Here is a 12780-nt window from a genome sequence, read left to right on the forward strand (position 1 = left end):
AAAAAATAATTGCAATATATGTACATTTCCAGAAAGGAAATTTATTTCTGCGTTTAATAAGACCAAGTTCATGCAAAACGCTGCACAATTAATGAAGTAATGGCTGTTCAAAGCGATGCACCCTATATTCGGGTCATTTTGAGTTGAATCTATATATAGATTTGATAGTGGAAAATATGTTTTCAGAGAAATCGATTTTTCGTTATAATTTGATTATTTTTCATTAAAAATGATGTTTTCACTTATTAATATCATAGCCACATGCTAACCACGTGTGTATTGGACAACTTCAATTGAGTTTATATTTATTTTGAGACAATCACCACATTCCTGAATATGGGTCACCACATGTCCGTTATTCACTAAATCCCCAGTTGCAGCTGTCATGCTTATTTTATATGGTACGCATCAATCTGGTTTCTGAGCATTCTTACTTTTGTAAAGGACACATAATACTAAAATATTACATCAATGAACATTAGATCTATGTTTACCAAACAAAATCTGCAAAATTCAAGAAACCATTCGTCTGCACTGTTCCTGTCGTCACAAAAACGGTGCGTACATAACGTGACCTTTTTTTTTGCTTTCGAAAAAAAAAACAGTTGTAAACATTGACACACATCAACAAAAACATGAATCGACTTAACAATGAGAGGCTTTTTGTATTCAATTCATAGAAAACTATAAATCTTAACATAAATAAAAGTATTTTGCAAAAAAACCTGTAAGCTATCCGTTACTCACTAAAATCCGCTATACACCAATCGACTGTAGGCCTTAGCTACTTTACATGCGATCGTGCTTCATACCTGTTTACCTGCTCCGCGGGTAATCCCAGCATGTTACTATATTAAGAGTGCGATTGTTATGAAAATACTTCGCGGGAAAACACTAAAGGTTTCCCGCTGAATACTTTTTATAGCACTTACGCTATTTCCTCTTATGACCAAACCATATAATGCATAAATTCACACCAATTAGTTCTGCATTCGTCCGTATATATTCGTTTCGTTTCGCCATTATAATACCATTATTATATAAATGAAATGCAATTTACTGCAGTACAGACAGTTTTCAGAAACTACTTAGAAAAACGTCTTCACTTGTAATCTAGCACGACTACATGCTTTAAAGTCGCATAACTGATATTACTGTTGCTGAATTGTTTACATGTACATTACACAAGTAGTAAACACCTGCCCTCGGGCGTCTTATCCGGCATCTCATAACGCGTTCCTGTCTGTTGAATTTATTTATGAGCGACTTTAAAGTATTTTATCAATAAACGTACCGTGTTCTTGTTCAAGAGTTGTTCCAAATAAGTGCAGCGCATAAACTGATTACGTCGGCACAAGTGAGCTGTGTGATTGTCGACCATTGATTCAAATTACATTAGGAATACAGTAGAGTCACGATATTTTTTATAGTAATATAAGTCATATTCCGAATGAATTCAATAAGCATGTATATAACTCTGACACAGAAAAAGCTAAATACAGATAGTTCATGATTAAAATTTAATCGATGTAGGCTTCGGATTAAGCTCAATTTAATACACAACAACGGCTGAACGAATGAACAATAAAAAAGCTCATATATTATTGCTTCCATATTCTGTAAGTTTACTATTCAATAACATCAAATTCAATCGGTTCCCGTTACAAAACGATACAATTTCAAAGCATTATTGATACCATTCATTTATTTCAGACACTGAAAACCTGGTATTGATTGCCAGATAAAAATTGTGCCCTTCCAAAAAATAAAATTTAGCATGTATATAACGTCCATGTTATAAGGCGTATATTCACGGCCGTAAATCACAAGCGGCACCTCTTTTTCGCCATGCATTGATAAATTAAATGAACCAATTCTACTTCCGAGGTAGCACTAAGGACCGTATGTTATGAAATGTCACGGATAGTTATACATAGTGCGATAGTTTTATACATGTATGTGTGTGTGTGTTTTTTTCAACATAGTTCGCATTATTTTGACAATTGGGCAATGTGGTGTGATTAAGCGACGATTTATTCATCCACAAATGTATGGAAACATACAATAACAACCCATTTGGAAACGTGATGACCTTTACAAGTTATGGCGTGGTACAAATTTTAACAGAACACCGTTGTGTTTGGCCTGGGTGACGAGGAAATTTTCTATTAATGTAATCGCTAACAGCGTCAAAGGATTGCTTTTGACATGTTTAAGTTGTTCCATGGACAACAAAATTGGCTTTTTCTCGATCTAATAGATATTTCGGTGATTTTCCAAAAGAGATGGAGCCAATACCAATGAGGTGGTGCTAATGACAGAAGAAGGCGCCAAAGCACATTTTCAGCTATTTTAGTTTTTGGTGCCCACTATACACTCTTTGTGTCGCATTCTAGATTGAGTGTTCGATTTTTTTTCTTACTTCAATCATAACGAAATATAATCGAATGAATAAATTGCAGTTTCAATAAAGTATAGAGTCATGACATTTGTTATCATAATATAAGTAGATGAAACTACATTTTAAATGAATACAATTAGCATATGTATAATCTGACACAGAAAGAACTGAATACAGATATTTCATGGTTAAACTGAAATCACTGTATGTATTGCGTTAAGTTAAATTAAATAGACAACAATGGGTGAACGAATGACCAATAAAAAAGGTTAAATATGTTATTGCTTTCATCTTGAGTTAGGTTATCATAAAACTAAATCAAATTCAATTTGTTCCCCTAACACACGATACAATTAAAAAGCATTCTTAATGCCATTAATTTATTTCAGACACTGAAAACCTGGTATCGATTGCCAGATAAAAAGTGTGCCCTTCCAAAAAATAAAATTTAGCAAATATAGTACGTCCATTTCATAATGCGTATATTCACGGCCGTAAATCACGGGCGGCACCTCTTTTTCGCCATGCATTGATAATTAAATAAACCAATTCTTATTCCGAGGTAGCGCTAAGGACCGTATGTAATGAAATGTCACAGATAATTCTACATAGTGACTTAGTTGTATATGTGTGTATTGTTCAACGTATTTCGCATTATTTGACAATCGGGCAATGTGGTGAGATTTAGCGAAGATTTATGTATCCACAAATGTACAGAAACAAACAATAACAACCAATTTGGAAACGTGATGACCACGTTATGGCGTGGTACACCTTTTAACAGAACACCGAAGTGTTTTGCCTGGGTAACAAAGAAATTTTATCCCAATGAAATCGATAACAACGTCAAAGGATTGCTTTTGACATGTTTAAGTTGTTTCATGGACAACAAAATTGACTTCCTGTCGATCTAATAGATAAGTCGGTGTTTTTCCAAAAGAGATGGAGCCAATGCCTATGAGGTGGCGCTAATGACAGAAGGTGGCGACAAAGCACATTTTCAGCTTTTTTTAATTTTTGGTGCCGACCATACACGTTTTGTGTCGCATTCCAGATTGAGTGTTCGATCTTTTTTTATCTCTGATTATTATGATACTGATTTCAAAATGAATGGAGATCCCTATATCCATTTACTGACACAAGAAGCGACAAAAGATATTTTTCGCGAATGTCGCGGCGACGCACGATATTTTTCGCTACAGTCGCGGCGACGCAAGATTTTTTTCGCGACAGTCGCGGCGACGCACAATATTTTTCGCGACAGTCGTTGCGACGCACGATAGTTTGCGCGACAGTCGCAGCGACGCACGATATATTTAACACGATATATCGCCTTTTGGGCTACCTACACAAGGGTGATATATCGTGTTAAATATATCGTGAGTCGCCGCGACTGTCGCGAAAAATATCGTGCGTCGCCGCGACATTCGCGAAAAATATCTTTTGTCGCTTCTTGTGTCTAGTGTCGCCCTTGGTGAAAGAATGGCGAGATTATAGATGGCACTATCCGGATTCCGCAGTTAAGTAACAGCATCAGATAAATCTGTTAACTATAAAAACATTGAGGTTATAATATACTAAATAGTTTCCCTATATAATTCAATGTAAAAACGGCCTATGTAATCGAAAATAAATGCAACATTTTGCTCATAGAGACCCCCATAACCATACCTTTTCTTAAAGGCCATTCTAAGCGGAATCGATTAAGGCAATACAAAAATGTCATGTTCAAACCAAGAAAGGACGTGACAAAAATCAAAATCGCCTGTTTTTGCAACTTTTTTTCCGGTCGTTTTCTAGTGGAATGTAACCTTTATCAGTGCAATGTTTTACTATAGTCTCTCAATCTCCACGCAGAGTTGTCGTTCCTTGCTCTCGCATACAACTCTGCGAAAGGCTCAGCCCTCCATTTTGTCTATAAAATAGATAAAACCGAACAAACGCAATCAACGTATATTTGATTGAATATTTAAGATCGCATGCATTAAAGTAAGAAATATGACTTTTAAATGTACGATAAATCGTGCAAAACGTTGCGAGTTTTAATGCAACTCTTTGGAGCTAATTTATTGCCCATTTACGCAAATGGAATCATTCCACGCTCTTTACAAATGTAAACAATTGAACATATTTTTTTTGAGTGACGTTAGCAATTGCTTCGACATGTGTTTGTATGTTGGTTTCTTAACATAAAAAAACCATATCAAATTTATAATAATGAATTAAGACTGATATAAGATATCATGGTATGAGATGGTATTCTTTAATGCAGTGAATGCAATGTAACCGTCGTGCAAGAGATTGTTTAGTATTTTGTAACCTCAATGATGAACGCTTGGAATGATCATGAAATAAATGATACGCAATACTCCGCTCTGAGCCCAACACAGAGGTGAATGTAATGTAACCGTCGTGCAAGTGATTGATAGTCTCTAAGTGTATAATATTTCAGGGATTAAGTATTGAACAACTATTCATGCCCTACCACTATCTTCAGAAGATAAAACCAGAACAATAGTTTATAGTGTCAAACATGCTTGCGAGTCAACTCTTATATTTTTAAGAGAGTAAAGCTCTGCATGAAACTAGTATTTAGTATACTGTAACCTGGGACGAAAAATCTGCGTGGAGATTGGTAAAGGTCACAATATACTAAAAGTTTTCCTTCACACATTAAATGTTAAAGAAATAATTTTAACAAAACATAAAGTTAAACTTGTGCGTATAGAGACCCTCATAACCATACCTTTTCTCGAACAGCATTCCAAGCCGAATTGATTTAAAAAATAAAAAACATAGGTCACGCGATATGTAAGAAAGAACTCGACGTGAATCAAATGTCACTGTTGTACGGCCATCTATTCACCGGGCTCTCTTCAGTAGATGAGGGTTTCCCGCCATCTCCCAAAGCCTTATGTATTCCCCAAACTTCAAGCACAAGAGTTAATTTCTGGTAAACAACAATGTTTCCATGCCACTTGCAGACAAAAATATTCTAAAATAAAGTCATTTTGATAAAAATGTGTTTTTCTTGCATAGTATTATCTTCCTATGCATTGAACCAACATATTACGTTTGGCTTGTTTATTTTTCGATGGGGTCATGCTGTTTCATATTTTCAAACGCAGGTGATTAAGGTGATTTTGAGCCTCTTAAAGCTTGAATGTCCCTTTACGATTTAAAGCTGGTGCGTTGAAGATTTTCAACAAAATACCAAAACAAACCAAATAAATATGCTTGTGGTGTTTATATGGGTGGGGAAGGAATGACTTTGTTAGATATTTTCACTCTTAGCAATTGTGATAATGTATTTTTGTATATTTTTTAAAATCCTCCCAGAAATGTCAAGTTCATATTAAACAAAAAGCCAATTTGTTCCAAGACATTAAACCAATTAGTCGAAATGAGTGATCAAATATAATTTGAAGTGTAGAAATCAGTCAGCTTCCAATTTACTGATTGTTTCACACCAATAACGTGTGGAATCCTTAAAGCACATTGTCCGTCGGAGCCCTTTTAATTAACAGCCGCCAATGATGTTTTCTAGTATATAACGTCATGGGTGCCTTAACACTGCCGCAGGTGGTCAATATGCATTACCAGCTCCCATTTAGAGATTCAAGGGAATACAAAGTTGCATTTGTGGGGGAGTAAAGCAAGTTCTTAGACTATTTTTATGGTGGTAGTCTGGTTAAAATGAGAGTTCATAACCAACCGAAAGAAACAGTTGCTCAACATCGCGCAATATTTAGTAGTTTTTTTTAAATACAATAAGTAAATGTATTTTCATTTTAAAAAGCAAACGCTTATAAGACGTTCCCAGCAAACAATATATATGGGACCCAAATGGGTCACGTGTGGGCACCTATATGGGCCCATGTGGGCTGCCAACATGGGACCCAGATGGGGAATGCAACCGGGCTCCACATGGGTCCCATCTGGGTTGCCCCATGAAAGTATATGGGGCAGCCCAGATGGGACCAATATGGAGCCCGGTTGCACTACCCATCTGGTTCCCATGTTGGCAGCCCACATGGGGCCCATTTAGGTGCCCACATGGGACTCATATAGGTCCAAAATGGGCAGCCCTTTTACTCAATATGGGCTACATACAGGCAGCCCTTTTACTCAATATGGGCTACATACGGGCAGCCATTTTACTCGATATGGGCTACATACGGTCAGCATTGTACTAAATATGGGCTACAAACTGGTAGCATTGTATTCAATATGGGTATACAGAGCCTGTAAAATTGTGGACAACGCGTTAATGGAAATTCAGGTTATGCTATAAATAATATGTAGGCTGCAAACATGAAATAATGTGTGTTCTAATTCAACATCCGACAAAAGATTTTTGTAAATGTACTTCCATTTTCTTTTTTTAAAATGTTTTATCTATTACTTCTTGCTGGAACATAGTGATATCAAAGGATTTAAGAGCTAAATAGCATTTTCCTGCAAAAAAATACAAAGTTTTTGTTAAAAGACTTAAACATTTATTAAAATACTCTCAATTTTTATTCACATATAGTTTTACACACATATACATGGAAACATACATACATAGCAGGAGGACCCCACGTTAACTATTCTACCAGAAAATTCTAAAATAATATGGTGATTCCTATCTTTTTGAATGTTACATCAGCAAAAATATTTTTCATGAAGTTGCTAACGAAAATATGTTTCTATCTAATGTTCTATCCACATGGAGTAATGTTACTCATAATCTATAAACCCAAACCAACACTAACCCTATTTTATGGAACAATAAAGACATAACTTCAAACAATAATACGTTTTTCTATAACATTATATATGTCGGCCAGTTCTACGACTATAGAATTAAGGACTTCTATTATTTTGATATTAAAAATATGTTACATATACATAATACCTTCAAGTATTTTCCTGATGTACTACACATTACTCAAAAGCATACCCATGCATATTAAATCTTTAACCAATACAAATAACACACCATGTACTCAAAGAACATTCGTAGAAAAGATACTTGCAAGAATATAAAAAAACAAACAGAAATTTTATAAACTACAAATTAAAAACCCTGCAGAAAAATCCAAAACTCAAATAAATGGCAAATCTTTTTTCGAGGACAAGTCCATATTTTTATCTTTTATATCTTCATATATTCTAGTTGTTTTCGTAATTGCACATGATATATATATATATATATATATATATATATATATATATATATATATATATATATATATATATATATATGCGTTTATTATTGATAGATCGTTGTAAATGTATCGATGCACACTTGTTCATTAATTGCTTAGCCTTATTATTGTAATTGCCTAAGGCTTGTTAAAATACTATCGAGTCCGTTTCCTGGGACTATTACCAGTACTTTGTGTATTTGAGGGAGATCTCAATCACGCTCCACCGGTCGGAATCGAACCTGTGACCTCCCGGTCACTTAGCAGACACATTATACATTACTTCAATCTTGAGTATTGGTTCGGATGTTAAGGCTTCAGAACATTTAATTTGTGAAACAATGTACAAAGCTCGACTGGGATGCCATCTTATGATCCACTATTTTCCGGTCTGCCATTTTTGTAAAAATAAATGTGTACGTGAAATGTTTTCCTTCTGACAGTTCCTTTTTTCACATTTCGCCTGTTCAGCGCAAAACTGTTGTAATTCTTTTTATGTCCCCCACCACTATAGAGGGGGACATATTGTTTTTGCCCTGTCTGTTGGTTGGTTGGTTGGTTGGTTGGTTGGTTTGCTCCAACTTTAACATTTTTCCATAACTTTTGCAATATTTAATATAGCTACATCATATTTGTCATGCATATGTATCTCATGGAGCTGCACATTTTCAGTGGTAAAAGGTCAAGATAAAGGTCATCCTTCAATGTCAAAGGCAAAAAAAAACAAATCAAAGGGAAGTAATAAGCTTTAAAGGGAGATAATAATCTGAACCTGCCAAATGATATAACAAAATCAAAGCGGCGCTGTAGTGGACAAACACATATCTTTTCTTGTTTTCATTACATTGTTTTATTTTTGTAACTGGGTTGAATAGATACACAGTATGCAAAATTAATTTCAAGAAATATATTATAATTTGGGCCCAAAAAGCCAGTTGGCACTTTGCTCTAACTCACTTGAGCTGTTATGATCAGAAATTTCTACACATTAGCCAAAATCTATATATTACTATTTATTACCTGCTGTCTTATAAAAATGATAATTAATTATTGTTTGCTATTTCCTCGTCGAAAAAGAAATGTTGCAATGTTTTATATTGTTACCGGTGAATATTTAGAACTGTTGACTGGTCAATTATTAGTTTGAACTGTTGCCCGCTGGAATAATGACGTCCTTTCGTTAAACAGTGAAAATTATCAATATTATTGACTACTGTTGTGTTTAAATAAAAATTTAATTTGAGTTTTTTTCTATGATTGAGCTTTGATCAGGTAATAAAACGCTTATTTCATGGATGCTTGGTGAACAGTCAAAACGGTTGTCCCTCGGTATCAGGGCTGACATCTGGAACATCTCGGTCTATAATCGGCCTCGGTCAACAGTTCCAAAGTCATCCCTGATACCTTGGGACAACAGTTTTGACTGTTCACCGCGCATCCATGAAATAACTGTGTAATGTTATTTTGCATAAGGAAAAACCCAGATCCTTATGAGCAGACTTTTGTTTTCCCCCTGATACTCTGACTCCTGAACGTTTAAGTGACATCTTGATTAATGATCCTGTGTTTGGATCAATATCAAATTAATAAAGCTGGTCCTGTGGGGGTCGCATAGGAGATTAAATTAATTTGAATAATGTGCAGAAGGTGCCGATGTAAACTCACTCACTGACGCATGGAATTCTTGTTCCAATCAAGACAATAAGATAAGAATTTGCAGTATTTATAAGGCATTTCTGTTCTTTAAATTGAATGATATTGACTTCTTAGATAAGTTTCATCAGCTTTTATTTTGGCTGCTGGCAGAAAAATTGGAGTACATCAGGTCTGTTTGTGTTTTTGTCCCCTACCGGTGAAACCGAAGGGGACTTATGGTTTGTGCTCCGTCTGTCAGTCTGTCTGTCTGTTAGTCCGTCATACTTTTCTGGATCCTGCGATAACTTTAAAATTTGTTCATATTTTTTCATGAAACTTGAAACATAAATAGATGTCAATATGGAACTTACTCATATTGGGGACACTATTCCTGCATTTCCTGAATTTGAAGTTCAGTGAAAATGTATTTTCTGATACAAAATGTATCAGACAAGTATAAGTACTTTATAGCTATGGGTTACTAACTGAAATAGGAGACACTTCCTGCATTTCCTGAATTTGAAGTTCAATGAAAATGTATTTGAAAAATGCATTTACTGATAAAAAACATCTTATTAAATTATAAATACTTTATAGCTCTGGTTTACAATCTTATATAGGGGACACTTCCTTCATTTCCTGAATGCTAATCCACACTTAATTAGTTTGCTCATGATCATAACATTACATACTTGATTTTTTAACCCTTAACCACTTAGTTACGTATTTTGACGCATTTGTAGTCACTTAGAAAGTTACATTTAATTAAAGTTTTTTCATACTTTATTCAAGTTTATAAGGCTTCATTTTGAACCCTCAGTTACTGATGAGCATCAAACAGCATAAAACCTGAACCTGCGAGTTACTCGCAGGCTGTTCTGGTTTTAGGCTGATTGCAAACGCCATTTTCACTTCGCTTCTTATGAGGGAAAGTGTTAAACCAACCAGATTGAATATTAAATCAAAGCGCTAAAGGCACTAAATTTGTTCGCTGCTGAATAATCTGAGCCGCAACTCAGTTTTCAAAATTATAGCTTTTTATATCGGAAGTTTGAAATAACCGCAACCCATTTAAATTTTAAAAGAGTGTATTTTAAAGCACAGGTCGAACTGTTTTTTTCAAATCATACATACAGCTAATGAGTGTGCATAGGCTAATCTTATTTGACATGAATTAAGCCCCGTCTTCCCTGAAAGAAGCCAATATGTACAGATTTCAATGATAAACACTTAACTGGCCAACGTTGTCTTACAAGCTGTTAAATACTTTTGAATACATGCACAATAAGAAGTTTACCAGTGGGAACTAAAATCAGGCAGATGCGGTGGTTAGAGCAGACGCTACAGGTATTCTTCGTCTGCTTAATTTTACTGCAGTTATCCATAAGGGCAGCGGTTACAGTCCTTAGCGTACTTAACGCAGACTGACTTACACAAATGCCTCTGCATTGTTTGAAAGCTAACTTCTCAAATAATAACTAAAAGCCTGAGCCGTATCTCTGTAAAGACAACCTGAATGCCTCTGCAGATAAATAAGTTTTTAGCTCACCTGATTGCTCAGGTGAGCTTTTGTGACCGGTCTTTGTCCGTCGTCCGTCCGTCTGTCCGTCTGTCGTCCGTCAGTCCGCCCGTCCACATTTGTTCGTAAACACTCTAGAGGCCACATTTATTTTCCGATCTTCATGAAACTTGGTCAGAAGATTTGTCCCAATGATATTGTGATCGAGTTCGAAACTGGGTCATGCTGGGTCAAAACCTAGATCAGTAGGTTAAAAACAAGAAAAGCCTTGTAAACACTGTAGAAGACACATTTCATGCCCAATATTCATGTAACTTTATCAAAATGTTTGCCTTAATGATATGTTGGTTGAATTCAAAAGTGGTTCCGGTCCGTTGAAAAACATGGCCGCCAGTGAGCGGGGCAGTTTTCCTTATTTGGCTATTGAGAAACCTTGTAAACACTATAGATGTCACAATGTTTGCCCAATCATCATGAAAGTTCGTCAAAACATTGGTTTTATTGATATCTTAGGCGAGTTTGAAAATGGTCCAGGTCGGTGAAAAAACATGGCCGCCAGTGGGCGGGGCATTTTTCTCTATAAAGTGAAAATATGTCAACACTCTAGAAGTCACATTAATTTTTTGGCCCAATTTTCATGAAATTTGGTCAAATTTTTTGCCTAAATGATATGTTGGTTGAGTTCAAAAGTGGTTCCGATCCATTGAAAAACATGGCCACCAGTGGGCGGGGCAGTTTTCCTTATTTGGCTAAAGAGAAACCTTGTAAACACTCTAGAAGTCACATTTTTGCCCAATCATAATGAAAGTTGGTCAAAACATTAATTCATTGATATCTCGGACGTGTTCAAAAATGGTCCAGATCGGTGAAAAAACTTGGCCGCCAGTGGGCGGGGAATTTTTCTTTACATGTATATAGTGAAAATATGTGATCACTCAAGAAGTCACATTTTTGGCCCAATTGTCATGAAAGTTAGTCAAAACATTTGTTTCCTAGATACGAGAGTTGAGTTCGGTCAGTTGAATAACATGGCTGCCGGGGGGGGGGGACAGTTTTCATATATTTACATAGTAAAAAACTGAACACTTTAAAAGTCACATTATTTGCCCAATCATTATGAAACATGGTGAAAAGATTGGTTTTATATATATCTCAGAGGAGTTCGAAAATGGTCCCGATCGGTAAAAAAAACATGGCCGCCAGGATGGTGGGGCAGTTTTCCTTATTTGACTATATCTAGGTCAAGTTTGAAATTTGGTTAAGATTTAATGAACCAACTCCTCTCAGGTGAGCTAAGTAGGGCCATCTTGGCCCTCTGGTTTAAAAGTTACCCTAATGTTTAGATTCGTCATACCAGTATACGTTTTATCCGTGACAGAACGTAGATCTGTGGGTCATTATTGCCCTCTAGTTTCATATTTATATTCAACGAATATGTTCAAAAGCAAATTATGCTCTGTACTAATAAAACATTTTTAATAAACACATGTTTATTCACTTTGCTTGTTTATTGTTGTTTTTGTGTGTAAAAGAAGCAACGATACTGGCTAAAGGATTGTGGATTCAAACTTTTAGGACCATAAACTTCCTATTTGTTTGACCAGCGGTTTCTTCAGTCTTTTATGTAAACCAAAGTAATGAATCAAGTGGTGACATGGGGTTTATCATAGTGCCTGTACACCTTTTAGACATACATAAAAACTTGCGTTGTGATTATAGGACTGGTGAATCCTTGTTATCATGGGAGAGATTAGGATTTTTACTTTCTCATTTTAATTTCCGTTTGATTGCATCAGAATAAGCCAAACTGTGAAAGTTATTTTATGTGAATCTGGTTTGAGTTAGATTGCATTCTTTTAGTTACTTTAAATTGGACACAAGTATTTAATCTTTGTTTATTTTGAAAGCATTCTTTGGTATTTGAACAAAAATATATATTAATAAAAACAAGATTGAGGTCTAACAAGATTCTTTTACTTAAACTAAAAATTAAGATGGCAACCATTTCTGAGTCAACTGTTGGTAAAGATATA

General features: G+C 35.4%; 1 protein-coding gene across 1 annotated transcript in view; it reads right to left on the reverse strand.

Annotated features, from left to right (window-relative positions):
• Positions 1-1345, reverse strand: part of LOC127870086 (uncharacterized) — a 43178-nt gene extending 41833 nt beyond the window's left edge. The window contains exon 1 of the mRNA XM_052412746.1: positions 1200-1345. The gene's annotated coding sequence lies outside the window, so the exon portion shown is untranslated. The remainder of the gene's footprint in view (positions 1-1199) is intronic.
• Positions 1346-12780: the final 11435 nt, after the last annotated feature.

The sequence above is a fragment of the Dreissena polymorpha genome, chromosome 2 (assembly GCF_020536995.1).
Source record: "Dreissena polymorpha isolate Duluth1 chromosome 2, UMN_Dpol_1.0, whole genome shotgun sequence".
In the NCBI taxonomy this organism is placed as follows: Eukaryota; Metazoa; Mollusca; class Bivalvia; order Myida; family Dreissenidae; genus Dreissena; species Dreissena polymorpha.